At 48.9% G+C, this 27,846-nt stretch overlaps 1 protein-coding gene across 1 annotated transcript in view; it reads right to left on the bottom strand.

The window, feature by feature from the left end:
- The window catches only part of SLCO5A1 (solute carrier organic anion transporter family member 5A1), a 373,416-nt gene that overhangs the window by 31,226 nt on the left and 314,344 nt on the right, over positions 1-27,846 (bottom strand). The window lies entirely within an intron of this gene.

The raw sequence follows: 27,846 nt of genomic DNA, 5'->3' as shown, positions 1-27,846 counted from the left end.
AGATAAGGGAAATGCTTCAGATAATAAACAGTAGAGTTCTTGTCCTGCATTCTAAATATTGCATTACCTGATATATAAATCACATTTGATTTAGAGAAGCACAATATACTAATGAAATCAGAAAGTAGAGGTGCATTTTGGGGATACCTTAGAGTTTAGTGGAATATCAGTGAGTCTCCCAACCTGCCTAAGTTGGAATTCCTCTGCCTCATTTAGAGGTGGGGAAATACAAAGCTTCTGGAGTCCCAGCTGGCTCTGCTGTTGGAAACTTTTAGTTGATACCCTTCGAAGAGCCACCAACATCACCTCTATGAAAGCCCAGCCCTATATACAACTGGGCGGCCTTCCAACATTAGCTTTTTCTGTCCAAGTCCACCGTATACAGAATCAAAAATAGGCCTCAGGCACTGGAGAAGACTCCCAACTCATCATAGCTGTTTCTTTTTTTATTTTGTAGAAACAAAACACCACGGGGATTTGAAACTATGAAAAATGGAAGAAATGCTAAGCGGGCCTTGATAATATGGCGGCCCAACCCGCATCACATTTGTGGCAAAACTACTCCCGCCATGTTGGCGGAAACATGTTTATCTAAAACGGCCTGCTGTAGCAGTGGGCACATCATAATGTGGTGAGTGAGGAAGGCAGAGACAGGGCTTCTGTCATCTCGGGGGTTTGACGTACGGCCCACCTATTGCAACAATAAACCCTGTTAGCTTTTGTGCTAGCAAAAAACGTATATAATGGATGGACTTTGAAAACAGATTAATCTAACGTATCAAAACCCTGAAAACCATTCCACCTTGAGGTATCTAAACCTAATCAAATTGCACTTTTTTTTATTTTTTTTTTATGTTTGTAAGAACCCTATATATAGGACCCAGAAATGATAATTTTCCAATTTTCCAGGATGCTGAAGGTTAAAAGCAGTTTAATGACTTGCTTTGTTTTGCTTTGTTTGTGCTTTAACAAGGACAAACTTTTTAATACCTTGCTTGACAACAATCTAATGGTACCAAGGCAGGTTTTCTTTATTAGCATCCCTTTTGAAAGCACAGCAACTGAATAATATCAGAAGGCATAACATCACATTTCACGAATACTGAGTACAGGGGACTTGGCTTAAGGACACACAACCTGGGTTTGCTAGCTGGGTTAAGGATGTTCATACATCTCTCTTTCAGACCCCTACTCTCTTACTGTAAGCCTACGATATATAATATGATTTGCACTCTGTTGCAAATTTACATTTTAGCTTATTGCCACTACCTTCATTTATTGAGTTAACACTCTTACAATAAGCTCTGTTTGGAAATGGTTTCCTTTGAGACTGAAACAGTTAAAAGAATACGTTACTTACCTTTAAATGTGTCTCTCCATTTCTGGTATTTTCTGTAGATTTAAATGCTATTTGACTAATACCCCATGTTCAGGTTGGATTCCTCAGGTACAGGAACCATGGTATGTCATTAAACAGGGAGCCACACTAAAGGGCTATTTTCTAGAATCAGTTAAATTCACTTTCAGCCATTCCCATCCTGTCCTGCAGGTACTCTCCCTCTGGCACACCCCTTTTTCAGATTCTGTAGTATTTGTTGGCATACCCAAACCAAGGGCATCATCAGGTACAGGGGGCTTACCCATCAGGCATCATGAGTAATTCTGAACATAATTCTGTGGGTGGGGTGCTGAAGAAAGATGCTGAGAGAAGGAACCCTACAGGAGTCCTCTACCAAGTGTCCACAGGGCCTGCATTAACTTTGTTAAACCCTCCTCTGTCAGAAACAGAGAACCCTACATTTTCTTCAAGCCCTTCTACAGTGAGAAACTGAAATGACGACTCCTAGAACTTTTAAGGTCCTTCACTTGTCATAGGAGAATCACAATCTCCGAACAGAGGAAATACTAACTGCGCAATGCTGGGAAGTAGCACAAGCCACACAGCATATCACTGAGGTGCTTTTCAAACTTGAGGCACTTGAAAACCATCAATGTAGGAAAAACCTCAGTGTATTGGAAATACTGAATTGGATAGCAGGGGTACATTGTCATGCATTTGTTGTTGAGGCTGGTATACTATGAAAGTATCATATGCAAAATGACAATGGGCCTCATTACGAATCCGACGGTCCACAGGCTGCCAGACTTGCAGGGGCGCAGTGATGGCAGACTTCCGACTGCCTGAGGGCTGCCGCAACCACCAGGGATCACCGATCCCTGCTGGTGGTGCAGCGGTCTTGGGACCACAATGTGCTGGGCGGGACAGATGAAGCTTACATCTAGGCCTGCCTCCCCTTTATTTATCTAGTCAGGCTGGTGCCAAACCTAGTAGGAGAAGAGGAACTGACCAGAACTGGTTGTGGGGTGGAAAAAGGCTTGTCCTCAATCGACAGGCTGGCACTGTGCATAGAAGTGGACACCACTGGTCTCTCCTCTGAACACTCCAGGATCAGTGAGGAATCAAAAGAATGACGGCCTCCTATCTGAAGAACCTAAAGAAAGACTGGCCCTGCTTGCCTTAAACCCAGGATCCCATAAGTGACTCCAAAGTTCAGTTGACTGACCTCCTGTTGTAGCTACTGGGACACAAGTTTCCAGAAGCCTCTCTCCCTACAGTTTCCCAGCTGACCAGTTACACCTGAACCTGCCATGGACCTTGCTGCTGGCCACTGCTGGAATAAGTCCTAACCCTCTAGTGGTGCCCCTCCATGCCTTTGACCACTGGCAGGTTCTTGAAGGTACTCACCTATTAACCCAGACTGCAAGAAGAGCGATTTAGGAACTTTTTGACAACTTGCTGCCTGGAGAACTGACAGAGACTGATATCACAGTTGAAGCTGCAGATGTCTATGTCAAATTCTCAGTTGGCCTCTACCTGCTGGTTTACCCAATAGAAGAAGATTTGAGTTCCAGAAAAGTTTTAAGACTGAACATAGAGGGCTTAATTGGACCAACACCCAGCAGTATCCAATTGGTTTCAAGGGTCCTCCCCTGTATGGACTTTGTCCGCTCGGAGCCTCACCACCTTCATTGATGCCCATAGTGGAACCCCTCTCTTCAGCAAACCACCATCGAGCCCCACTACAGACCTACCTTGCAGCTTACCCCACCGATGACTCACCAACAACCACTTTGTAGCTATAAATGTTTCTAAGTCAGTAGGAAAACTTTCCACAGGGACAAACCTGGTCCTTGTGTCTCACCTATGCTCCATCAAACCTGGCCTTATTTGTTTTATTTATTTAGACAGTTTTGTATAGCGCGAACAAGACCCTTGCGTGTATCAGAGCACTTAACAGTGCAGATATATCGACATAAAAACGTAAAAATACAATGAATTAGGTGAATAAAGTAATCGTAAACATTAGAGATTAGCACATATTTACAAGAGAGTATAAATGATTCAGGTGAATTTGGCCAGGAGAATCGATTTAACTTCTTTTTTTCAAAAAGCTGCGGATGGATTATGTCTCGTTTCTGGGGGCAAAACGTTCCAAATCCTAGGAGCCAATCCTGAGAAGGTACGATTGTAGGTTTACTTCTTGGAGAAACGTTGTGGTTTAAGTAGAAGATTGTTAGAGATCCTAGTAGATCTGTTACCACCCGAAAGTACCAGTTTCTCCGCTAGGTAGCTCAGTGTTTTGTGATGTAAGGCCTTATGTGCCATACAGGCGATTTTCAAATGGATGCTGGCCTAAAAAAGGTAGCCAGTTGAGGGCACGAAGGTCGGGGGAAATGTGGCAATTTCTTTTGGAGCCTGTGATGAGTCTGGCGGCTGTTTTGATTGAGGCTCTTAGGGAAGCGGTCGTTGATCTGGGCAGGCCGCAAAGAGCAACACTCTTATAATCCACTCTGGGTATTACTAGAGATTCAACTGCCTGTTTAAAGTCATTTGCCGGTATGAAAGGTTTCAATTTTCTCAGCGTATTCATCTGGAAATTAGCTCCTTTCGTTGCAGAGCAGATGTGCTTCTGATTATTGTCCAGGGTTATTCCTAGTGATTTCGCGGAATCAACGATGAGAGGTTGACCATCGAGTGCTGTAATGTGCTTCATCCACTCGCGGATGATGGTTGTTTGGTTGGGAGGAGCGATTAAGAGAAATTCTGTTTTTTAGGGTGTTTAGTTTTAGATGTTTTTTTGCCAGCCAGATCTGAGTTTTATGGAGCGTTGTATTAAGGGACCTGGGGCCAGATGTAGGTAATTTTAATTTACCACCTCTTAAATACCGATTCATACCGAATCGGTATTTAAGAGGTGGTAAAATAGAGGGGGGGAGATGTAGGTATTTCAGATTCGGTAAATACAGAATCGTTAAGATTCGGTATTTACCGATTCTGTAAATACCGATTCGGTATTGCCCATTGATTCCTATGGGCCTTGCAGCCCATAGGAATCAATGGGCAATACCGATTCTGTAATTACAGATTCGGTAAATACAGATTTTAGCAAGGGTGCAGGGGGTGTCACTTTGACACCCTCTGGCACCCCAAAAATAGGCATGTGCGCCATGTGGCACACAGACATGCCCTAAGGGCATGTCTGTGTGTCACATGGCACAGGTGTGCATGCACACATGTGCATGCACACCTGGATTCGGTATTTTACCACCCAATTGGATTGGGTGGTAAAATACCGATTCTTAAAGCCCTGTGGCACTCTGACATGTGCCAGCTACATCTGCATTTACAGAATCGGTATTTTACCGAGTCTGTATTTACCGATTCGGTAATTTTACCGAATCGGTAAATACAGAATCGGTAAAATACCGATTCTGTAAATGCATGCCCTTCATCTCAAAATCCAATTACCGGTCGGTAACGGCCGAATTCGGCCGTTACCGACCGGTAATTGGCCACCTACATCTGACCCCTGATGTCTTCAAGTGAGTGGACCTTAATGTAGAGTTGTGTGTCGTCGGCATACATGTGATATTGGATATTTGAGGAGTTGTGAAGCTCAGTGAGTGGTTCCATAAACAGATTGAAGAGTGTCAGGGAGAGGGAGGAACCCTGGGGTACTCCCAAAGTGACTAGGGAGGAGTTAGATAACGATTGGTTAATCATGAATATTTGTGTTCTGTTTTGGAGGAAGGAAGTGAACCAGTTTAACACTGTACCAGATAGTCCCATCCTGTGTTTCAAGAGGTCTAGTAGGTTTTCATGTTTGACTGTGTCGAAGGTTGAGGATAAGTCAAGCAGGATTAGCAAGCAGACCTTGTTTTGATCCAATATTTGTAATGAGTCATTGATTATGTGGGTCATGGCTGATTCTGTGCTGTGCCCTGATCGAAAGCCTGATTGGAATTGATCGAGTAGGTTGAAGTGGTCTATTTGATTACTGAGCTGCACGTGGACACATTTTTCTAGTAGTTTGGCCAGGGTCGAGATGTTGGAAATTGGGCTAAAGTTATTCAGGTCAGCAGGGCAGGATTGGCTACCGGGCAGTTAGGAATGATGCCGAGCTGCTGCCTGATTTTATTGCAGTTGAGGCTGATTTCGTCCATGGAGACCTGCGTGTGCAGCGAAATACTGAAAGCAAAACAAATTTTGTTTAGCTCACGCAGATCCCCATTAATGAAATCACCCCCCAGCTCAGCAGCATTCCTAACTGTCCGGTAGCCAGTCCGGCCCTGCAGGTCAGATGAGTCCGCCGATGGTTTCTTTAGGATGGGGGATACCTGACCAGCTTTGAGGATGTCTGGGATGATTCCTTGTAGAAGAGAGGTGTTAATAATCCTAGTCCATAGGGGCACTAACAATGGAGTGAAGGTTTTTAAGTGGGTTGCTGAGAGAGGGTCTGTGAAGTGGTTGGAGGGATTCAGGGCCGTGAGCATTTTTAAGATAGTTTCTTCGTTGAAAAAGCTGAAGTCGGTCCTGGAGGCATTGTTCTTGAGTTCAAGCTTTGTAGAGCAGATCTTAGGGGTGCCTGGTGTGGTCAGTGAGGCTCTCATGTGTGAGTCGGTATGGGATAATAGATCGTTAAGCAGGTCTGTCTTTAAGTTTTCAGTCTTTGTTGTGAAAAAGGATGCAAGCTCCTCGCAATTGGGTAGTGTTTCAGGATTAGCTTGGGGGGAGTGGGACACACCCTTAGATTGAGCTTTGATTATTTTGAATAGTCTTTTGGGACGATTCTTGGCTTGGTTTAATTGTTGATGAAAGAAGTCAGCTTTTGATTGTGTAATCTTTCTATAATAGGAATTTCTCGTGCTTCTTTGCAATTTGAGGTGGACAGGGGATGGATCGGCTCTCCATTGTCTTTCAATTATTCTTAGTGATCTTCTGTCTTCATTTAGCCTACCATCATACCAGCGGTTTGATTCTTTTGCGGTAACTCTTTTCAGTTGTAGGGGAGCTAAGTTGTCTAGTACCTGGTTCATAGAGTGAAAGTAGTGATTAGTCAGATCATGTACATCCTTAAATCTATCCATTGGCGGTGTGAGGGGGTGACTAGCGGTTGTGAGAGAAGCAGGGTTAATGTTTTCTAGGTTACGCTTCCAAATTTTTGTTCTTGTTGGTTGGACAGAGAGTAGTTTGACTTCTTTATTGATGTGGAAAGTAAATATGTGATGGTCAGACCATTCACAAAGGAGGATCGATTCCAGCTGGGTAGAGTTTGTTTTGGCAATTACTAGGTCGAGGGTGTAACCCTTTTCGTGGGTGGGGCTGACACAGATTTGGGACAGATTAAGGTTGGACAGAAAAGCTTTGAGGCTATTGACCTCTGGGTCGTCAGGATCATTCCAGTAGAGGTTGAAGTCCCCCAGGAAGATCTGAGCATTTTGTTGTCCGACATTTGCAGCTAAGGATATCCATTACATGTTCGATAAAGATGGGGTTGTTTCCAGGAGGGTGGGAAAAATAATGTAGAGAGTATAGAGGCTTGTTATTGTTTGTGATGTTTAGGCAAAGGTACTCACAGGAGGAGAGCGCCGGTGAGTTGGTGCGGTTCACAGAAAGATAGTTCCTATGGATGCAGGCAATGCCACCCCCTGGCCTATCGAGTCTATCTAGTCTTGTAATGTAACTTTTGACTTAGAACTGGTCTACCAAAAAAAGATAACAGTGGTTGCTGATTTGTGTGTTTTTGATTTATTTTCAATTCACACTTTAAATATTCATATCTCTGGTTCTACTTATTGGAGTTTTGTCATTTTTGTGTAATTTTATTTCTATTCTCTTTTTTTCTACATTGGTTTGGGATTTTCGTGTGGTGTGCTCACTTTATTAATGTTTGAGTATTGCATAGAATAGATGCTTTACAAATTGCTTCTAAGTTAAGCCTGACTGGGCCAAGCTACCAGAGAGTTATAGGGCAGGTTTATTCAGTGACGTTGGTGGTTCACCATGACAAGGATTGTGAATATTATTTGAGGTGGGTCTCACCCCTCTCAACTAAACCCCAATTATCTTATTATTTTGTACACAAGTTCCCAGTCCAGGTTGAATAATATTAGATGTCTTATTGTGTCAGTTTAAGTCATAAGAAGACATTAGGAGGAGATAATTAAACTGTAAGTGTATGTTGTGCCTTCGGGTTGGATACTGTGCCAATACCACTACCACTTCTTCTCCATCATTGATTTGTTTATAGATTCAAATTATATTGTAACAAAATATTAAGGAGGTGGTATCTGCAAGGTAGTTAGTTAAGTATTTACCATCATATCGGCCTCCAAGTAGTCGTACTGAAAGAGAGTCTGGGAAGCCCTCCAGGTGACTACATTTCAGATGTCGACATATTGTATTAAAGCCATGAGTGCCACCGTCCTACCATATCATTCTATTCTATTCTATTCTTTAGTTTGTGTGTAGTGCATGGCTACCTGAAGGCCTCACAACTCTAGAACAGACATCACAAGCCGCCAGACCTCCACAGAATTTAGCTCCTAAACTTCCAAGGTTTCAAGGCCTTATAGAAAGGAGATCATGATCCAATTGGCGTAACTCTAGTGGTAAGGTGTCCTAGAGTTTGTGGGCCATATAGGCCATTGAGCGACCTCCCCAATCAGACTTGAATATATGGAGAGGCTAAAGATCTTAGCAATTAGGAGTCTTTGTTGTGAAGTGCCCTGTGCATGATACATAAGGCCTTGATTTGCACTCATTGCTTGACCGAGAGCCAGTGTAATTCTACCAAAGCCTTTTTTGGTGGACTGGTGTCTTGGGATGTTCACGTGGAGATGAGCAGCGGTGTTCTGGCAAACTGCAACCTTTTTACTACATTTCGGTGCAAACTGAGAAATAAGACATTGCCGTAATCCAGGCATGATATTACAAGAGCCTGAACAATCAGTCTTCTAGCTGGGAAGGGGAGAAGATCAAAGACCTTCCTCCACAGTCTCAGAATGCCAAAACAATTGTCAGCAAGCTGTTTTACTTGGTGGTCCAATATGAGGCTGAAGTCCAACCACATTCCAAGGCTCCTTTCTGAGCTTTGTGGGCTAGGGAGACTAACCTAACAATCCTGCAGGGGAGTTAGGGCCTTATTACTGAAATTGTTACCAAGTAGCAAGGCATCAGCATTGTCTTCATTAAGTTTAAGTCTGGAGTTAGCCATGCATCTGGCCAGTTCCTGAAGACATTGGGCCAATTAGAGGTGACTTGAGCTGGGGTCAGGGAATATTAACATAATCACCTGTGTGTCATCAGTATAAGAGGCCATTGGCACCCCATATGAGCGCACAATTTCAGCCAGGGGGTGTATATAAAAGTCAAAAAAGTGGGGCTCAGGGAGGACCACTGGGGCGCCCCACAGCTCAGAAGAAGGCTACTGGAGTAACAGGACTAATTTAATACCTGAGAGGTTCTTTTCTCCAAGAAGGAGGTAAGTCATTTCAGTGTTCTGCCCTTAAAATTTACATTTGATATTCTCCGAATGAGTGTGGCATGATCTACTGTAGCGAAGGTCGCACTAATATCCAAAAGAATAATGGCTGCAGAAAGGCCTTGATCCAGTATTCATCTTAGTTCTTCAACCAATGCCAGCAAAGCTATTTCTGTGCTGAGGTCTGAACTCCATTTGAGTGGAATGGAGAATTTTATTGTATTCAAGGAAGGCGGAAAGATGTTTATTGACATGTTTTTGCAGGAGCTCGGATACTTCTGGTAGCAAGGAGATTAGCCTGTAGTCGCCCAAACAAAGAGGGTCAAGACTGGGCTTTTTAATAACAGTTTGACTACGGTGTGCTTCCATTAAGAGGGGACCTGTCAACTGATAAGGGATAAATTTAACAGGTCTTTCAGGGCAGGAGCAATACCATTAGACCCTTGGCAGACGCTATGGAAGGGGGTCGGGTCTAAGGGGGAACCTGATTTTACTGCACTTAATTTAAAAGTTCTGTGTAGAAGTCTCAAAGTGAGATTGAGCAAGGCCATGAGTCTACCTTTTAGTCGCTCTAAAGGGGCTTTCTGGGTGGAGAGTCGTCCAGATTTGGCCTGCCAGGGAAGGAGGAGTATATATCCATTATCTTCTTCTGAAAGAAGAGTGCCAGGTTGTTACTATGCTCAACAGAGGCTTCTGTAGTAGAGCTGGCTAGTGTAGGCTCAGAGATCTCTTTAAGGATCTGAAAAGTCTCTTTTGGGGAATTGGACACATTTTCAATCTTTACAGAGAAGTAGGATGCTTGAGAGGTTTTTATTTTTGCATGGTAATTCCTAATAGCTTTCATGTATTCGAGTTTGCTAGCCTCATCATAGGAATTGCTCCAGCTTCTCTCTAAATGCTTAGGCTCCTTATTTAAGGTAATTAAAGGAGTATTCGAACAAGGGGGATTTGTTGCCTCCCTGGGCACTCCTGTGCCACCTTGCCGGTAAAACCGTTTCTAGTGAATTAATAATCCACTGGAGGTGAACAGGATAAGTTGGTCAGAGGGATCGAGTCTAGTTGCCTCCAAGGCAGCTGACCAATCCTCCGGGTTCAATTTAGGCCTGCGTTGTTCCATCTGCCTTACCGGTGAAGGGGAAGTGAGGGCAAGAGGGATATGGAGACTAGGAGGGAGTAAAAAGTGGCCTGACCAGGGCCAGGGCCAGGGCTTTGCACCTGTAAATTGGTGATGTTGCTGAACACCAGGTCAATAGTGTGACCTTTCTGGTGGGTGGGACCCTCAACCAATTGGATAAGCTGTAAGGACACAAGATTTTGTTAAAGATTTTTAGAAGTGCCATTGTTGATATCATTCACATGTATATTAAAGTCACCAAGCGAGGTGAAATTAGCCCTATTGAGGGCCAAACCAGTGGCCAGTTCGGGAAAAGGCTATGGAAAATGAGCATACGGGCCTGGAGGCCAATACAGAAGGATTCCAGAGAAAGTAAAAGTGGGATTTAGTGTCACGGAAAAAGGCAAACTCTGGGTCTTGAGAGGTGAAAATGAACACTTGAACATTTCACTGTATATGAAGGCTATCCAGTCACCTCCCTTGCCCAGCTGGTCTAACCTATTAATGAGGTAACCGGGTGGCAAGGCTTAGACAACTTGAGGGGAGGAGTCCTCATGCAGCCAAGTAGGGTGGGGAATAGCACATCCGGTGCTGATTCAACTAGGAAGCACAAAATATCCAGTTTATGAGCTGCCAGGGATCGACAATTGACCAAAAACATAGCCATGCTATAGGTTTAGGATTCATGCTGGGCTGGCTTGGTCCAAGCTGCAGACACAGTTCGCAGCTATTTCAGGCCAATGGATATCGACTAAGGTCGTTACAATGGGAGCCAGAGTCAGTTAAGGTGGTTTGATGCGCTGGCAGCTGGCTAGTGGTATGTATTACCTTGCTCTATATGTGAGGGGCATAATCCCTGGCCCTAAATGGGCATGGACGGGTGTAGGCGGGCTTGCCTTCAGTGCTCCACCAGCACACCCACTGCACACGTCTGCGGCTTTCATTTTTGGAGGCTCACCCGAAATGACTAGAGCACATGCAAAATTGGAAGCTCTAAAATGTGCGAAGCAGACTACAAAGTGGGTGTGTTTCCAATTGCAAATCAACTATCCAAAGTTTCCCCGGTTTCCCCCTTATTAAATTGGCCCCATCTAGCCCTTTTACACTTTTAGTCACCTTATCACACAATTAAAATTCAAAGGTTAATTGTGATTATTAAAGATTTTAAAAGGCTTTAGAAAAATATCAAGCGCGATGGACAAGATGCTAAAAAAAAAAACACCCTCCCCCTGCAACTAGTGGTGCGGTGTCTGTTCAGGCTGCGTGTCCATGCTGCGGCCTTCATTTATAGAGGCCAACCCAGAACGATTAGGCCGCATCCAACATTGGCAGCTCTAAAATGAGCAAAGCAGTGTACAAAGTGCGCATGCTTACAAAGTGCCAATCACCTTTCCAAAATACCCCGGCTCCCTGGTCTAAAATTTTCTGCAGCCAGTACTTTAACCTTTTTAGTGACCATAACACACAAATAAAAATCAACAGTTAATAGAGACAATTATTTTTTTAAAAGGCTTAAGGCAAATATCAAGCGCAATGAACAAGGTGCTAAAAAAACATATTATACATCTCGCTGCAACAATTAGCGGTGCAGTGTCTGTTAAATAACCTATCTCTTCTTGCCACAAAGAGTTTGATTCTCAAAATGCCTCAATCACTGAAAAGGTTGTTTACTCCCAACCAGTAACATTCCCATCTAGCTAGTGTCACCTTGCTCTGCATAGATCATTCATTCTTCATTTTTGAAGGTGGACGGGACTGTTGTTCAGTTTGCCAGCCAAGTCCAGATGTCCTGATCTTCCTTAAACAGGAAATGGGATGGGCTAATATGTCCTGCCTAGCTTGTGGATGTTAAACATGGTTGGCATGTCATCTGCCATCTCTGTAAACAATCTCACAGAAACCTAAGCTTGGAACTCCTTCAGCTCCACTCAGAACTAAAGAACACTGATGTGCAACAGTCTTTGGGAATTGGACCATAGGTCCTTGGTTGAGAGTGAGCTCCGTTGGGCCATCCAACCTTCCAAGGATACGTTCATGAACATGGTGACCTAAAAATTCAGAGCATGCAACAGAATTCCTGCTGTTAGATGAAGATGGTGAATATGAAAGCCTAAGGAGCCCTCTTCATGTGGTCTGGCACCTGAACCTCATCTTGCTAGTCTCTGGATACTTGCACCCATTACAGATATAGCTCTTCTTTTAGGGTGCACATTTTGAGCTGAAAAGTGATGTTATGCTGATGCAGGATGTCATTTGTCACCACATTTGACTTTCTAATCAAGGCCGACCACTCCAGTAAAGCATGGGCTTTATGGTTTTAAGGTCAGATCCTGCAGCAATAAGCATTCAGAAGTGTGCCAAAGAAGATGATGGTCCTAGACAGACTGAACTCAGACTTTTCACCATATCTTTGTACCCGTCAAATATATTCTTGAATTATTCATCTGCTGCTTCCAGGGAGGGGAAGACATGAATCCCATACCTGGAGAGATGGGCCACCCTAGGAGACAAGCCCTTTCTGAAGACTCTAGGGCCCTCATCGGACAAAGGGACCGCCTGTATTTTTACCATTGCGGCGGGCGGTGCTGAAAGTGCCGCCCGCCGCATTGGTAAAAATGCACGTCGTGCATTTCAAAGCACAACATGACAGGCACCGCGCGGTGCCTGCCATGTTGCATTTTGAAATACGGGGGTACCATAGGTACCCGCCATGTGCACTCCCCACCCCCCGGAGTCCCTGGGGGCCCACAACAGGCCCCCGCAGGGATTCTCCGTATGCCTTTCCGTGGCGGCAATGAAGGCATTCACATTGGCCCATCATAATATGGCTGGTGGTGTCTCATAGACACCGCCACCATATTATACCTTTTCCGTCTTACCGTCCGCCGCGGCCCCCCCCCCGCCATCCTAATATGGCAGGGGATTTTCAGAGCAGGGATGGCGGGCGGATCGCCCCCGCCAGGCCGGCGGTGGCTACCGCCAGTCTGGCGGGGGCAATCCGCCCGCCATTCTAATGGGCCCCTAGATACGGAGCACAGGCTGAAGTTCAAGACCTTGAAAAGTCACAGCCTTCACCCTACCCTGAACCAGAAGAACTTTCAATGATTCCACTGGATGGCGAGGTTAAAGTAGGTGACTTCGAGATACAGGCTGGATATGACCTCAACCAGGGTCACAATTTTGAATTACTGCTTTTAGTTAACTTGTTCACAATGCCAAAGCCTATGATGGAATACAAACACTTATTCTACTTCCCCAGTAGCACATACCTGGAGTAGATCTCCTGATTTCTTTCCATTTCTGCACTTTAGAGGTGGGTGCAACTCGCATAATTAAGTGTAGTGTAATCACGCAGAATTACCTACAAATTCAGTGATATGCATAACTCTTCAAGAAGAGTAATTCTGCATTTAGCGTAATTTCTTAATTGAAAAATGTCCCCTTACTTCCAAAATCAGAGCAAGAATGCATTTTGCACTACGAAATAGTGCTACATGTAACAGAAGATGAATCGTAAGTACTCTTGAGGTAGGTTTTTCACCCATCTTAGCCCAGGCATTTAGCTCTATTTTTGTATCACAAAATGCCCCCTTGTGTCCAAAATGGACATGAGAAGGCCTTCTACAATACGAAATAGCTCTAAATGTGCTGTTGGGGAAGAATCCCCTCCACCCCCCAAATTACTCCAGGCATCCAAAATGGAAGCGAGAATGCATTTTATGTTAAGAAATAGCGCTAAATGCAGCAGAACACAAACTCAGTCACTGGGTAGTTTACCCTAAATTACTCTTAATTACGCAAGCAGGCATAATCTATCTTATCGGTGATTCCGCGTCTAAGAGTAAAGCAGAATTACCAAAATTACTCTGTCTGGCAGTTTAATTAAAATTACGCCCAGGCCTACTGCACCTCAGCTGCCAACTGTTGCAATTGAGGTACAGATTACTTTGTGCACTATTTCAACCCAATTTCAGTTTTAGTCATTTATGCATAATTTAGCTCACTTCAGTTCTTTTAAGACAGCATCATATGTGTGAATATGGGGCAACGTGTACCATTGTATTTAGTCTTCTCCTACCCCAACCATATTCTACCCTCTGTCACCTTGAGAAGTAGCTGCTTCAAATACAGGAATGCTCTTTGGGTCACCCTTGTAAGGAATCTTCAGGTACAAAGCACTGTCACATAGGGCTGCTACTCTCATTTTACTCAGAATCAGTGTTCTTCAACAATTTTGATGCTAATCGTTAAATACCACTACATGGTACACGTCATCAAAATACTTTAAACATGCTAATCCCACTGACACTTTTTGTTTCTTTATAACAAAAAAGTTCATGCTTGCCAGCTCCTTATTCCCACAAGGCTAATAACAGTGAGAAATTAATTCCGCATTTCAACCTATGATAAAACAAGGACTGAGCAAATCAAAAGCCATTCATCTAAGGGAGATCAGAGGAATTTTAAGACTGACCAAGCAAGAAAAATGGAGGAAATAATTAACTCTGCATTGCAAAAGAAGTACAATTACCTTTAGAGATAAAAGAACACCACTTGCCCTTAGTAAAATGCTGATGCCGCATGTCTAAGACGGTATCAGTTTGCTCTAAAAAAATGTAACTATAACACTTGACCTTGCAGCTGATAACCTTCTTCACACCCCTGATCTTTTTTTTAACCCTGTGATACCAGAGACAGAAAATATGGCATTATATGATTCACATCTATCAATGAGGATTTCATGGATTTAGACCAGGGAATTCCACACGTTTGCAAGAAATGTTTGGAAAATGTTCACATTATAGGAACACAATTGTTGAGGTCAGATTAGCCTAGGATGAAATTGATGCTTTTCCCCATATAATTATTTTCCTCACATAGAACAAAAACAGCAGGTGTAGTCATACTAGTCATTAACTCTTTTGATTCCACTACAAAAAAGACAGTCTTTGATAAAGCAGGGAGAAGGCTAGATCTGGTTCACCAAATAGCCAACACTTGTTGCACCACAGACCCCCCCCAAACAGCAGATAAGAAACCATAGTAAAGTCTACTATCTCAACAATTTTCCGTTTTGCTGAGGAAGAAATGATAGTAGGGGGAGATATTAACCTTGTCCTGGATATCCACATGGAATGCTCTCAGCAGAGATGGAAGGCAGCCAGCACTGGCCTTATGCACTAGAGGAAGGAGGTAGGGCTAGAAGATGAGAGGAAGTGATATGAAGGAGAAGTGGACTTCACTTATTATTTTCATTCCCACAAATTATATGATCACCTTGACCTATCTGCCTTTATTGAGGATGTATCTATTGGTCATAAAGCCCTCTCTAACCACGCACTAATTTTCATCTCAATAAAAACACCAGAGCACCCAAAGGGTAACCATTTATGTTGGCGTAATGAGATTTTACAGCATAACCCTGTTAGAAAGCAGGGGGAGGTTGGGAAGGCTATTTCTGACTATATCAAATACAAAAAAGGTGACAGGAGGAATGTTTTTAATAAGTCTAACCACTGGCAATCGCTTTTGATAGCAGTCTAACCCATCGTTCTTTTACCCACCATGCCACATCAGTTTGGACCCAGCCATATGCAAATCTGTCTTGAGCCTGGTGCAATAGGAACAGTCGAGCTGAACTGCCAGGCTAGGTCCCCCATGAACCAGAACACATGCAAGCCAAGATCAGGTTAGCCCTGATTGGACTCGTCAATCAGGTGTAGCTTGGTTTCAGTGCCACACGTGTATGGGCATTCTCTTGCCACTTAGGGCACTACATCATACACACAAAAGGTGATGAGATGAACGTTTTCAATGAGTCTAACCACTGGCAATCATCACTTGGTGTAGAATTTAAACCCATTGTTGCTTGTCTTCTGGTTCAGGGAGGACTTGGCCTGGCATGGTATTGCATAAGCTCTGCTCTTCCTATATTCTATTTCTTTATAAGCCAAAACATAGACATAAAACTCTTCACTAATATAGTGGTGACCCGTTTGGGTCCACTGCTTCCAAAGATAATAGAACCAGATCAATAAGGTTTCATACCAGTTCGCCAATGTGAAGATGCTACTAAAAAATGTATTCACACTGTGGAGCATGCCCAAATATATTGCAGTAATGTCCTTCTACTCTTGCTCAACGCTGAGAAGCATTTCACAGGGTGGAATAGATTTTTATGGCTCAGTTCCTTCACTCACTTGGGTTTAGGACAATGCTTTTGCACATCAGCGCTGATGAGGTAGTGCTCCCCTAAAGCCTTCATGATGGTTAATGGTGTTATCTGCTTACAGATATCAATAGAAAGGGGCAGGAGACAACGCAGTCCACTCTCGCCTCTCCACTTTGCACTGAATCAAGAGCCACTAGCTAACATAATTAGACAGAGGGATTAAATACAAGGTGTTACATGGGAGGAAGAAATATTTATATTCACAATCTTCATGGACGACATAACAGCCTCCATGAGGCACTTGATGGCTCCTCTGCCACTTTGTTGTAGGAGCTAGAAAAATAGTGGGTTATGCCTGGTTTTAAGATCAATATTAAGGCCATTATCCTTAATTCAGTTGCTTTGGCAAATTGGCCTTTTGAAAACAATTATCCCTTTGGCATGGGGCATTGGGGCAATAATTTACCTAGGAATTCAATTAAGCCATACTACATGCAGATCGTAACACTTAATTATGCTCGGCACAGAATGGCTGATGAAATACTTTCCATGGATAGGCAGGGTGGCTGTCATAAAAATGACCATCCTGCCTAAAATTTTATATGTATTTCAAACAATACCCTTAGCTGGCCCAGGTGTCTTACTGCAAACCCATCAAACCCTAATAACCAAATTCTTATGGTTGAGGAGTACTCAAAGATCAGTGAACAGGATATTATAATGGTTGATACCATAGGGAGGGCTAGGTGTCTCGCATATTCTGACATATTACAGAGCTATCCATCTTTGATGGGTGGTGATATGGCAGAAAGTGGAGATAAGAAAGCTGTGGTGTTAAATATATTACTTAATAGGAGTTAATCTGCTGTGTAAGGGCTGTATCACCTTCAGAGGAGCTGGAGATTATATTCTTCCACATTGACTAGGGCTACATTGTCTGTGTGGGACAAGGTAAGCAAGCACCTTAGCCTAACATCCTACGACCGCTGAGCCTGCTTCAGGCGAGGTCGCCCCCACACATCGCTGCTCCTGCCCGCTGACTGCCGGTGCTCTGCTCTGCTGCCTTCGTTTTGCCTCCTGTGCTCCTGTGCTAATCCCTCCTCCCCCATCTGCTGCCTTCGTTTTTTTCCCTCTGTGTATTCCTTTCCCCCCATCTGCTGCCCTCGTTTTTTTCCCTCTGTGTATTCCTTTCCCCCATCTGCTGCCTTCGTTTTTTTCCTTCTGTGTATTCCTTTCCCCCCATCTGCTGCCTCATCTTTCCCTCTGTGTTTTCCTTTCCCCCTTCTGCTGCCCTCCCCCTACCTGTGTGCTGTTCTCTTCAGCCGGACGACCCAGCCGCTGCTGAGCCGCCCGCGGACCTCCTTCCCGCCACAGACCTCCGGCGACTCCGCCCCCTCCTGCCCATTGGCCGCCCCGCTCCCGCCACCCAGCTGACCCGCCCTCCTGGCTCCTCACTTATGACGCCCCCTGAGCGACCGCGCAGCGGACGCGTGCAGCGGGAGCACTGAATGAGCACCGAAGGTGCGCCAAAGGTAAGCCCGTCTGCGCCCGTCCGCGCCTGGACCGCGCCCAGTGCCTGGACCCCTGTCCCCCGCAGACACCAGCCCACCCGCCGGACCTACGACGCCACCGAACTCAACGCACTCAACACCGGCCGATCCCCGGGATGCCACCGAGCCACCCCAAGACGCACCCACGGACCCTTCAGCTGCCACTCGTGCAAGTTCACCTGCAACCGGACCTGCACCACACCAGCACCCGACAATCCGAACACCAGCAGCAACCACCTGAAGTGCATCCTGCTCAACACCCGCTCCGTCCACAGACACACCATCGAACTCTGGAACCTCCTCGACACTACATCTCCAGACGTTGCCTTCCTCACGGAAACCTGGATGAACGCCTCCTCAGCACCTGACATCGCCATCGCCATCCCGGACGGATACAAGATCACCCGGAGGGACCGCGCCAACCAGACGGGAGGAGGCATCGCCATCATCCACACCATCTGCATCACGTCCAACACCGACGACACCATCACACCCGCCGAACACCTGCACTTCCAGATCCACATTGACCCCAAGACCACCCTCAGAGGCACCCTCATCTACAGACCCCCGGGACCTCGAACACAATTCAGCGAAGACATCGCCGACTTCATCAGCCCGCACGCCCTCCCCTCTGCTGACTACATCCTCCTCGGGGACCTCAACTTCCACTTGGAGAACAACAACGACCGCAACACCGCCACCCTGCTGGACAACCTCGCCAACCTCGGTCTCAAGCAGCTGGTGACCACCCCCCACCCACTACGTCGGACACACACTTGACGCCGTCTTCTCATCCAGCAAGGACATCGTCTTCAGCCACGCCACCGGACTCCACTGGACGGACCACAGCTGCGTCCACTTCAGCTACAGAAAGAACACGATCCACCACCACCAGCAACAGGTTGCACGCAGAAGCTGGAACAAGATCACAGCCGACCAGCTCACCGCATCCCTGAGCCAGCACCCACCCACCAGCTCAGCGAACGCCAGCCAGGCCGCCAACAACCTCACGAAGTGGATCAGCAACTGCGCAGACGACCTCGCCCCACTGAGGACCCCTCCCAGCAGACCCGGCAGCAAGAAAGCATCCTGGTTCACCGACGAACTAAAGAGCTCCAAGAAGAACTGCCGAGCCCTCGAGAAAGCATGGCGCAAAGACCCGACACCAGGCAACATGACCACCCTCAAGCTCGCCACCCGAAAACACCACCAACTGATCCACGCCACCAAGAAAACTGCATTCAAGGCACGACTGGACAACAATGCACACAACAGCAAGGAACTCTTCAACATCGTCAAAGAGCTCTCCAACCCCAACGCCGGAAACAACGACATCACCCCATCTCAAGACCTCTGCAACTCCCTCGCCTCCTACTTCCACAACAAGATCGCAGACATACACAACAGCTTCAGCACACAACCAACGCTCTCCACGACCGCACCAACGCCCCCCACCACCGCCGTCTGCGCCTGGACCCCAATCAGCACCGAAGACACCATCCGCATGATGAACTCCATCCACTCCGGATCTCCAACCGACCCATGCCCTCACCACGTCTTCAACAAAGCTGACGTCGTCATCGCACCCCATCTGCGGGACATCATCAACACCTCCTTTGACACCGCCACCTTCCCAGAGAGCTGGAAGCACGCCGAACTCAGCGCTCTACTGAAGAAACCATCAGCGGACCCCACCGAACTCAAAAACTACCGCCCCATCTCGCACCTCCCGTTTCCGGCCAAAGTCATCGAGAAGACCGTCAACAAGCAGCTGGCCGCCTTTCTCGAGACGAACGGATCCCTCGACCTCTCGCAGTCTGGCTTCCGGGCCAACCACAGCACCGAGACCGCCCTCATCGCAGCCACGGACGACATTCGAGCCCTACTGGACAACGGGGAAACAGCGGCCCTCATCCTCCTGGACCTCTCCGCGGCGTTCGACACCGTCTGCCACCGCACCCTAGTGCAGCGCCTCAGCAACGTCGGAATCCAGGAGAAGGCACTAGAATGGATCATCTCCTTCCTCGCCGGAAGGACACAGAGAGTCCGCCTACCCCCGTTCAGATCAGAAGCCACCGAAGTCATCTGCGGCGTTCCTCAAGGCTCATCGCTCAGCCCCACCCTCTTCAACGTCTACATGAGCCCCCTGGCGGCCATCGCACGACAACGCAACCTCAACATCATCTCCTACGCTGACGACACCCAGCTGATCCTCTCCCTCACCAACGACCCCGCCACCGCCAGAACCAACCTACACGAAGGGATGAAAGACGTAGCCGAGTGGATGATGAACAGCCGCCTGAAACTGAACTCAGACAAGACGGAAGTTCTCATCCTGGGCTCCTCGCCCTCCGCCTGGGACGACTCCTGGTGGCCCCCCGCCCTGGGCTGCGCACCCAAACCAACAGACCACGCACGCAATCTAGGATTCATCCTGGACTCCTCCCTCTCCATGACCAGACAAGTCAACGCCGTCTCCTCGTCTTGCTTCAACATCCTACGCATGCTACGTAAGATCTTCCGGTGGATCCCCACCGAGACCAGGAAGACGGTCACCCAGGCCCTCGTCACCAGCCGACTGGACTACGGCAACACCCTCTACGCCGGAACCACCGCCAAGCTCCAGAAGAGACTCCAACGGATCCAGAATGCCTCAGCAAGACTCATCCTCAACATCCCCCGACACAGCCACATCTCCGGACACCTGAGAGACCTGCACTGGCTCCCGGTCAACAAGAGAATCACCTTCCGTCTCCTCGCCCACACACACAAAGCCCTGCACAACCAAGGCCCAAGATACCTCAACAGCCGCCTCAACTTCTACACTCCCACTCGCCAGCTTCGATCGACCAGCCTCGCCCTCGCCGCCGTCCCCCGCATCCGAAGAGCCACCACAGGAGGAAGGTCCTTCTCCTTCCTGGCCGCCAAGACCTGGAACTCCCTCCCGACCCACCTCCGCCTGACCCAAGACCACCTCGCCTTCAGGAAGCAGCTCAAGACCTGGCTGTTCGAGCAGTAGCAGACCCCCCTCCCCCAAGCGCCTTGAGACCCTCCGGGTGAGTAGTGCGCTATATAAATGTTGCTGATTGATTGATTGACCATCACAATTTACTCCAATTTTCTTCTATTCAGACTTCTCCCCAGCTACTGGTAAGCAAAGTTATCTAGGTTTGAGGGGGATTAGATGTTTTTTGGGTAGCTCTCTGTTTCAAAATGGTCAAATAAATACATTTGAACACAAAAAGCAATATAACCTGTCAAAGAGAGGTTTGCATTTTTGGAGATAAGGTTCTAGATTGTCCACCTGTCGATGAAGAACGGTGTAGCTCGTCCTCTCATATCCTTTGAAAAATGGTTGAAGGAAGGGGCTCATGCCTGCAAGGTAACATCAGCCCTTTATCAACAACTAGTGGGCCTGATCTTGAAAAAGAAAACACACGGACAGTGGTGGAGGGACAGGGAGCATAAATCTTAGAGAAACCCATTACACAATGTTCACGTTTTGGTGTCTTACCCCAGACATCAAATCAAAGCCAGAAAAATGTTGGAGGCAATGTGGAGCTACTGGCACCCATACACATCTTCTGTGGAATCATCCCAAGTTACATAGAAGTGTGTGTATATCATCAAACAGTTATACTTGGCCTTTGATGTACAGATTATGTGGCATCCTTGAGTGGTTCTCTGGGAACAGCCATTTGCAGGTAGTAGATACGACAGATCTTTGAGAGGGAAACAACAGTCACTATCATCATGGCTTTACGGGTCAATTTGCTGCACTGGTAGAGGCACACAGTCCTGAAGCCTAGAGGCTGGCGACATAAACTGTGGGAGACATAGAGACAATTACACTATGCCTATAGCCAGGGCCTGCTTTTGCTGTGGGCGAGGTGGGCCCAAGCCCAGGGCACCTACAGTTAGCGGGGCGCACATGTAGCTCACCTCCTGAGCTGCCTTGAATAATGCTTTCATTCCAGGTTGCAGTTCAGTTCATTATCTCCACAGTGCAGGCCTTCTACATGCATTATGCTCCCTCTTTTCTAACACTCACCCTTCCTTCTCCACCCTCCCATGGACTCTCACCTCCAGTTTAGCAATTGAATAGGTGAAAAAAGTGAGGGGTCAATTTGTAAATGTGTGTCAAAACAGACTGTTCACTGATCTGAGGTTTTCCGCCAGGACGTGACGTGAGCACAAGAGGCCCCCCAAAAGAATGTTCCAGAGAGGCACCACAATTATCTTTGCCTAGGGTGCTGTCTGAGGGAAGGCTAACCCTGCACAGGGCACATACTTGAGACATAAGAGAAACATTGGGCATCGCTCATTACGATTCTCTCCTGGGAATGCACTGTTAATGTGCCCTTGATACCTAACAATCCTCTGTCTTATTCCAGACGACCTCGCTCAACTGCCAAGTGCGAGATTCCCACAAAATCCTCATTTTTTTTACTTTTTTACAGCAACTTGGCCAAGCACTTTACATACAACACCAATGACAAAATCATATAACTTGCCCAGATACTCTTTATCGTCTAGAGGGATGGGGAGAGAAGGAATACTCAAGTGAAGTTTGTGTTTCCTTTTTTGTTTTTTTGTCTTAGTCTAGTGATATAACGTGTTTTCATCGCAACTTGCCGACCAAGGGATGTATTACAGAAAGTGCCCCAGGGTGCAGTGGGTGTTTGCACCAGCTTTGGCTGCTCCCGGGGCACTTTGGTATCAGAAGGGGCTCCAGACACTTGTGTGGCACCTTCTCTAATATAGATAGCACTGGTGCACATGAAGTGAGAGAATCACTTTGCCTCTGCGCCCATGTTGTATTACCGATGTAGGTGCAGAGGCAAGCATGCCCTTAGGAGGTGCACTGAAAATGTACCACAAAAAGGTAGTACACTGTCAGTGTGCTGACTGAGGGCAGCCCTCTCGAGGGATGACAGGGGGATCACATGGACCCCAGAAATCCCACTTGTGGTGGATTCAGTCACTCACTGCACCCTCCTCCAAGGGGATCTCTAATCCCTTTTGAAAGTGCAAGCAAGTTGCTGCCTGCACAGAGAAACAAAGGGCAGTTTTTAAACAGCTGCTATGCAATGTATTTATCTTGAATGTGTGGATGCCCTGAGGGCTACCCATTCTTCATAATAGGGTTCACTTTCCCTGTTTGCACCTGGCACACCTGATTAATGTTGCGCTGTGGTGCAAACAGGGAAAGTGGCGCCCTTTCAGAAATACGGCCCAGGTGGATTGTAGGCGATGTTATTTGTATCTCAAATGTAGTAAAAGGTGTTAAACCATAATAAAAACATCTGCATAAAATAATGTTAATAATGAGATAAAACAGATTTCGACAAATATACAAATTGAAGTACTATAAAGCTATAAAATAACACGAAATTTGATTTAATGGTGAAGCAATTAAAAAAATAATTCAACACAATCACTTAATTACAATATAATAATTGCATTTGTTAAAGTATCATCGTAATCTATTTACAAATTTATCATTTTTAGCTGATAGGTGGGATGAGCAGTAGGGGTCGGTGGTGTGAGTAGCTGCCGGGCGGTAACATGGGGAGGGGAGGGGCAGGGTGGGGAGTAGTAATCTATGGATTACAGAGGATTACAGGTAAGTAAACATATAAATAAATAAAACAAATATTGTTGCGTACACTGCTTCGCATTTGAGGATGCAGTGCGCGCAACAAAATTCGTTTTATTTATTTATATGTTTACTTACCTGTAATCCTCCGTAATCCATAGATTACTACCCCCGACCTTGCCCCTCCCCACATCACCGCCCGGCAGCTACTCCCACCCCCGATCGCTACTGGGGATGAGGGTTAACATGTTTATCCACTTAAATGGGTTCTTGCCAGGAAAGCCTAACATTTGCAGAACTCATTGGAGTTTACACTGAGGTTTATATTTTTACCCCTCAAATATTAATCCTTGTTTCAGAACTGAAATACCTTTAACACTTTTTGAAAACTCTGGCTTTTTTTTTAATAAAAAGAAGTCATACATTGTATAACTTTTAGTGAACCAATTACTGCTGTTTTCAAGCCCTGAAAGAAGTGTACAGCCATTTATCACCACTTTGTGCTCAGTTAAACATGTGTCGAGATATTTTTTATTTCCACGAGCAAACTGCCATTCGCAATGGGGATTTGGGGGGGTGGCCGACCAGCGGGAGGCTCTCCCCCCGGGGAAGTTTGGGGCACCAGGGGAGGGGGGGAGGAAGCTTGTCCCCCGGGCTTACCGTAGCTGGGGCTTCTTGGGCTGGTTGGGCTGGTTGGGCTCCTTTGGGCTCGTTTTGGGCTTGTCTTGGGCTTGTCCCCTATTTATACGGCAATTTTGTGTCACTGCACACTGTTTGTGGTGCAGTGACACAGCAGCCAGGGGTCCGTAGGCAGATTTGTTGTGCAGAGTTGTTGTCAGACTTGTTGTTCGATAAGCGTTGGCGGGGATTGATAGCTGTGGGCGTTGTCTGCCGGCGTGGTCGTGCGCAGTGTTTTCGTGTCCAGTGCGGTGGTTTCCTTTGCGGGATGGCGGCGTATGCGGATCCGAGGGTGGCCGAGGCTTTGCGGCTGTTGGGCGAGGCGGGCCGCATGGACATCGTGCGGCCCGACCTCCAGGTAAGGCCGCAGCGGCGCGCTGCCAATGGCGCCGCTGCAGCTGTGGTGGCGTGTGAGCCGCCGCGGTCACGGCCGCGGCCGGCTCTGTGAGGCGGGAGGGGGGGCGGAGGGGTGAGGGGCGGGGAGAAGCGCGAGGAGGCAGCGCCGCATGCGAAAGCAAGGGGAGGTGCTGGGAGGGCCAGGCGGAGGGGGAGAAAGCGAGCGCTTGATTTCGTGGAGGAGGTGGGGGGGAGGTGCCTTGGGGGGCGGGGGGAGGGGCAGCCCGCGAGGCAGTGGCAGAGCTGGGAGGGCATGGGGGGGTGGGGGCGGATGCGGGGGTTCAGGTAGTGGCGCCGGTGGGGGGTGTGGGGAGTGGGGTGGGGGGCCGGGGGGCAGAGGGCGGTGATGGGGCTGTTGTGGAGGGGGGGGCGCGACGCGGGAGGGGGAGCGGGGCCGCGGCGCGAAGAGCAGGGTGGGCTGCTGGGGGGGGATGGGGTCGCGGGGGGCGGTTTCCCCGCTATTGATTGAGGATACTGAGGTGGAGGGGGGGCGGACACAGAGCTGGACTGGGGTTCATCGTCATCGGAGGAGGGAGGGGGCATGGTAGGTCCAAGCAGGCAGTCGTCGAGGGGGCGGCGGGGTGGGGGGGGCCAGGCAGAGGGGAGTGGCAGGCCAGGGGGGTTTGGTGGGGGGGTGTGTGGAGGTGGAGGAGCGGGAGGGGTGGGCCGGGGCTGGGGGGGTGGGCCGGTTGGGGTAGTGGAAGGGAGGCGGGGGGAGTGGGGGGCGGGGGGAAGTGGCGGGCCAGGGGGGAGTTGCGGCGATGGGGAGGGGAGCGGGGGTGCGGCAGGGGGGCCTGGGGAGTGGGGCGTGGGGGGGGTGCGGGGCCGAGTTGGGGTTTCGGGGGGTGGGGAGGGCCGGGGGGCTGGGATTGGGAGGGGGGATGGGGCCTGGGTGGCAGGGGGATCCCGTCGCGGCGCGGAGGTCACTCGGCAGGATGGGGGCGGGGGGCGGCACTGGGATGGGGGAGCGGGGGAGGGGGGGCATATGGGGGGGAAGGGGGGGTTTTCCACCCAGGCATGCTGGACTCCACCTTTTTTCCTTGGCAGGAGCTGTTCGCATGGCGCTCGGGTGAGCAGCATGCGGCTCCAAACCACCGAGAGGATGGGCCGGCTCTGTCTGGTGCGGGCGGCCGAGCTCCAGCAAGGGACCTGGCTCATGACCGCAGCGAATGGAGGCGGGATTCGTCTCCGCCGGCCCCTCCCCGAAGGGTCGTTACGGCCGCCGGGGGTAGGGGAGTGAGGATGGATGCACATACTTCTGGTTGTAATGTGAGTGTGGCGGATGGGAGTGGGAGTGTGGACTTGGTGGATTTGATGCGGGTGTGTCGTGAGAGAGCGGGGTTGAGCCGGCTGGAACCCCAAGAGGGGGGCCGGGGTGATGTGGAGCCGGCTGATGGAAAGTCGGAGGAGGAAGGAGAGATTCGGGAGGAAGGGGGGGCGTGTAATGTTGTTTGCAGTGTATTAAAGGTGTCGGCAAGGCGAGATGTGCCCAGAGTGACGGCCCCCTCAGCTCCACTGGTTAGGCGGTGGGATCCGGCAAGGACGCCAACCTTGCTGCCAGGTAAGGCGGGAGATGGAGCGGGGAGTGGCAAGCGGCGTTGTGTGCAAGTTTCGGGGGGACCGGGGGCGAAGGGGAAGATGGATGGCGGCTGGTGCGGGGACGGTACGTGCAGGACGCTGGAGTGGGCACGGACGGCGCGGCGACGGGTGGAGACGGGTCAAGCGCGGGTGGCGGGTCGGCGGCGGTTGGAGAGAAGGATCCTGCGGGCGGGGGGAAGGAGAGTTGTGTGGTGCCGGTGCGTAAGTTACCGTACATGGGGCTGACTAAGCCGCTGGGGGCAAACCTTTCGTTGGCGACGAAGGAGAAGATCTGGAAAGGGGAGTACATTGACATATTGAAGCTTCTCCACAGGGAGTTGACGTCCAAGGAAGGGTCGAAGGACGAAGAGCAGGAGTTAGCTAGGCGCCCAAAGGTGCCCCTGACGCTAGACAACTGGTCAGCGGCTTTCCTCATATACGCGAGCGTGTATTGCGAGAAGTTTCCGGACCGGTCCGTCGCGCTTTTCAAATACATGGATGTGGTGCGGAGGGCGCAAGTGACATATGGCGGGTTCGCGTGGTCACACTACGACGAGGAATTCCAGGCGCACATGGCGGCGGACCCGGAAGCGCAATGGGGGGAGCTGGATTCGGATCTGTACCAGCAGAGGATGGGCGGGGCCAAGTTTGGCCGCACCATCTACACGGCCAGCGGTTTGCCGCTGGTGCCGCCCCCCTTTGCAGCCCGCCCCACCGTGGGGGGGTGGGGCAGGGAGACACTGGCGGTCAGGCCACGGTCGGGGCCTGCTGGGACGTCAATAGAGGAGCCTGCGGGCGAGCGGCATGCCGTTTCTGGCACGAGTGCTCGAAATGCGGACGGCGGCACCCAGTGCTGCGTTGTTGGGGGCTTGGGGGCCCACCGGGACAGCAGCCCGCGCAAGGAAGTGCTCCAGCCGGAGGGGGACAGGGTGGTGGGAGGGGGGGAGGCAGAGGTGGGGGAGCCGGAGCTTTGGGCAAAGGCTCGTACGCCGGTTAAGATCGAGCGGATGGAGCCTTGGCTGGCGGCATATCCGCGGGCGGAGGATGCTGCGGTGCTGCGTTGTGGTTTTCGGGAGGGGTTTCGGCTGGGCTATGAGGGCCCACGGATTGCTCGCTGGGCGGACAATCTGAAGTCAGTGAACGCGCACAAGGGCATTGTGAGAGAGAAACTGTTCAAAGAGGTCAGGGAAGGTCGGATGGCGGGCCCTTTCATGGAACCGCCGCTGCCGGGCTTGATCATCTCCCCCATCGGGGTGGTGCCCAAGAAGGAGGAGGGGCAGTTCCGGCTGATACAGCACTTGTCTTGGCCGGAGGGGGAGTCGGTCAATGCCTACATTTCGGTGGAATTGGCGTTGGTGACTTACTCGTCGGTGGACATGGCGCGGAGGCTCGTCTCGGCGGCGGGGAGGGGTGCGCTGATGGCAAAATGCGATGTCAAGTCGGCTTTCCGACTCCTTCCGGTCCACCCGGCGGATCACCAGTTGTTGGGGATCCAGTTCCAGGGACTCATATTTGTGGACAAGGCGCTGCCGATGGGGTGCTCCATTTCGTGCGCGCTATTTGAGCGTTTCAGTTCATTTTTGCAGTGGGTCTTTTCCAGACGCACAGGCTCGGAGTCAGTGACGCACTACCTGGATGACTTTTTCCTGGTGGGGCGGCCCGGAGCGGCGGACTGCCAGCGGCAGCTGGATGGTTTGGCCGGGTTGATGGGGGAATTCGGGGTTCCCCTGGCGCCAGAGAAGACGTGTGGTCCCAGTACGGTGTTGTCCTTTCTCGGTATCGAGCTCGACTCGGTCGCCATGGAAGCGCGCCTACCGGAAGATAAGAGGTCAGCGATGCTGGTTTTGGTGGACGGGATGTTGGCAAAGAGGAAGGTGACGTGAGAGAGGTGCAGGTGCTGTTGGGACATTTGAATTTTGCTTGCCGCGTGGTGC

The sequence above is a fragment of the Lissotriton helveticus genome, chromosome 4_1, assembly GCF_964261635.1.
Source record: "Lissotriton helveticus chromosome 4_1, aLisHel1.1, whole genome shotgun sequence".
Classification (NCBI taxonomy): Eukaryota; Metazoa; Chordata; class Amphibia; order Caudata; family Salamandridae; genus Lissotriton; species Lissotriton helveticus.
This window is presented reverse-complemented; position numbering and strand designations above follow the sequence as displayed.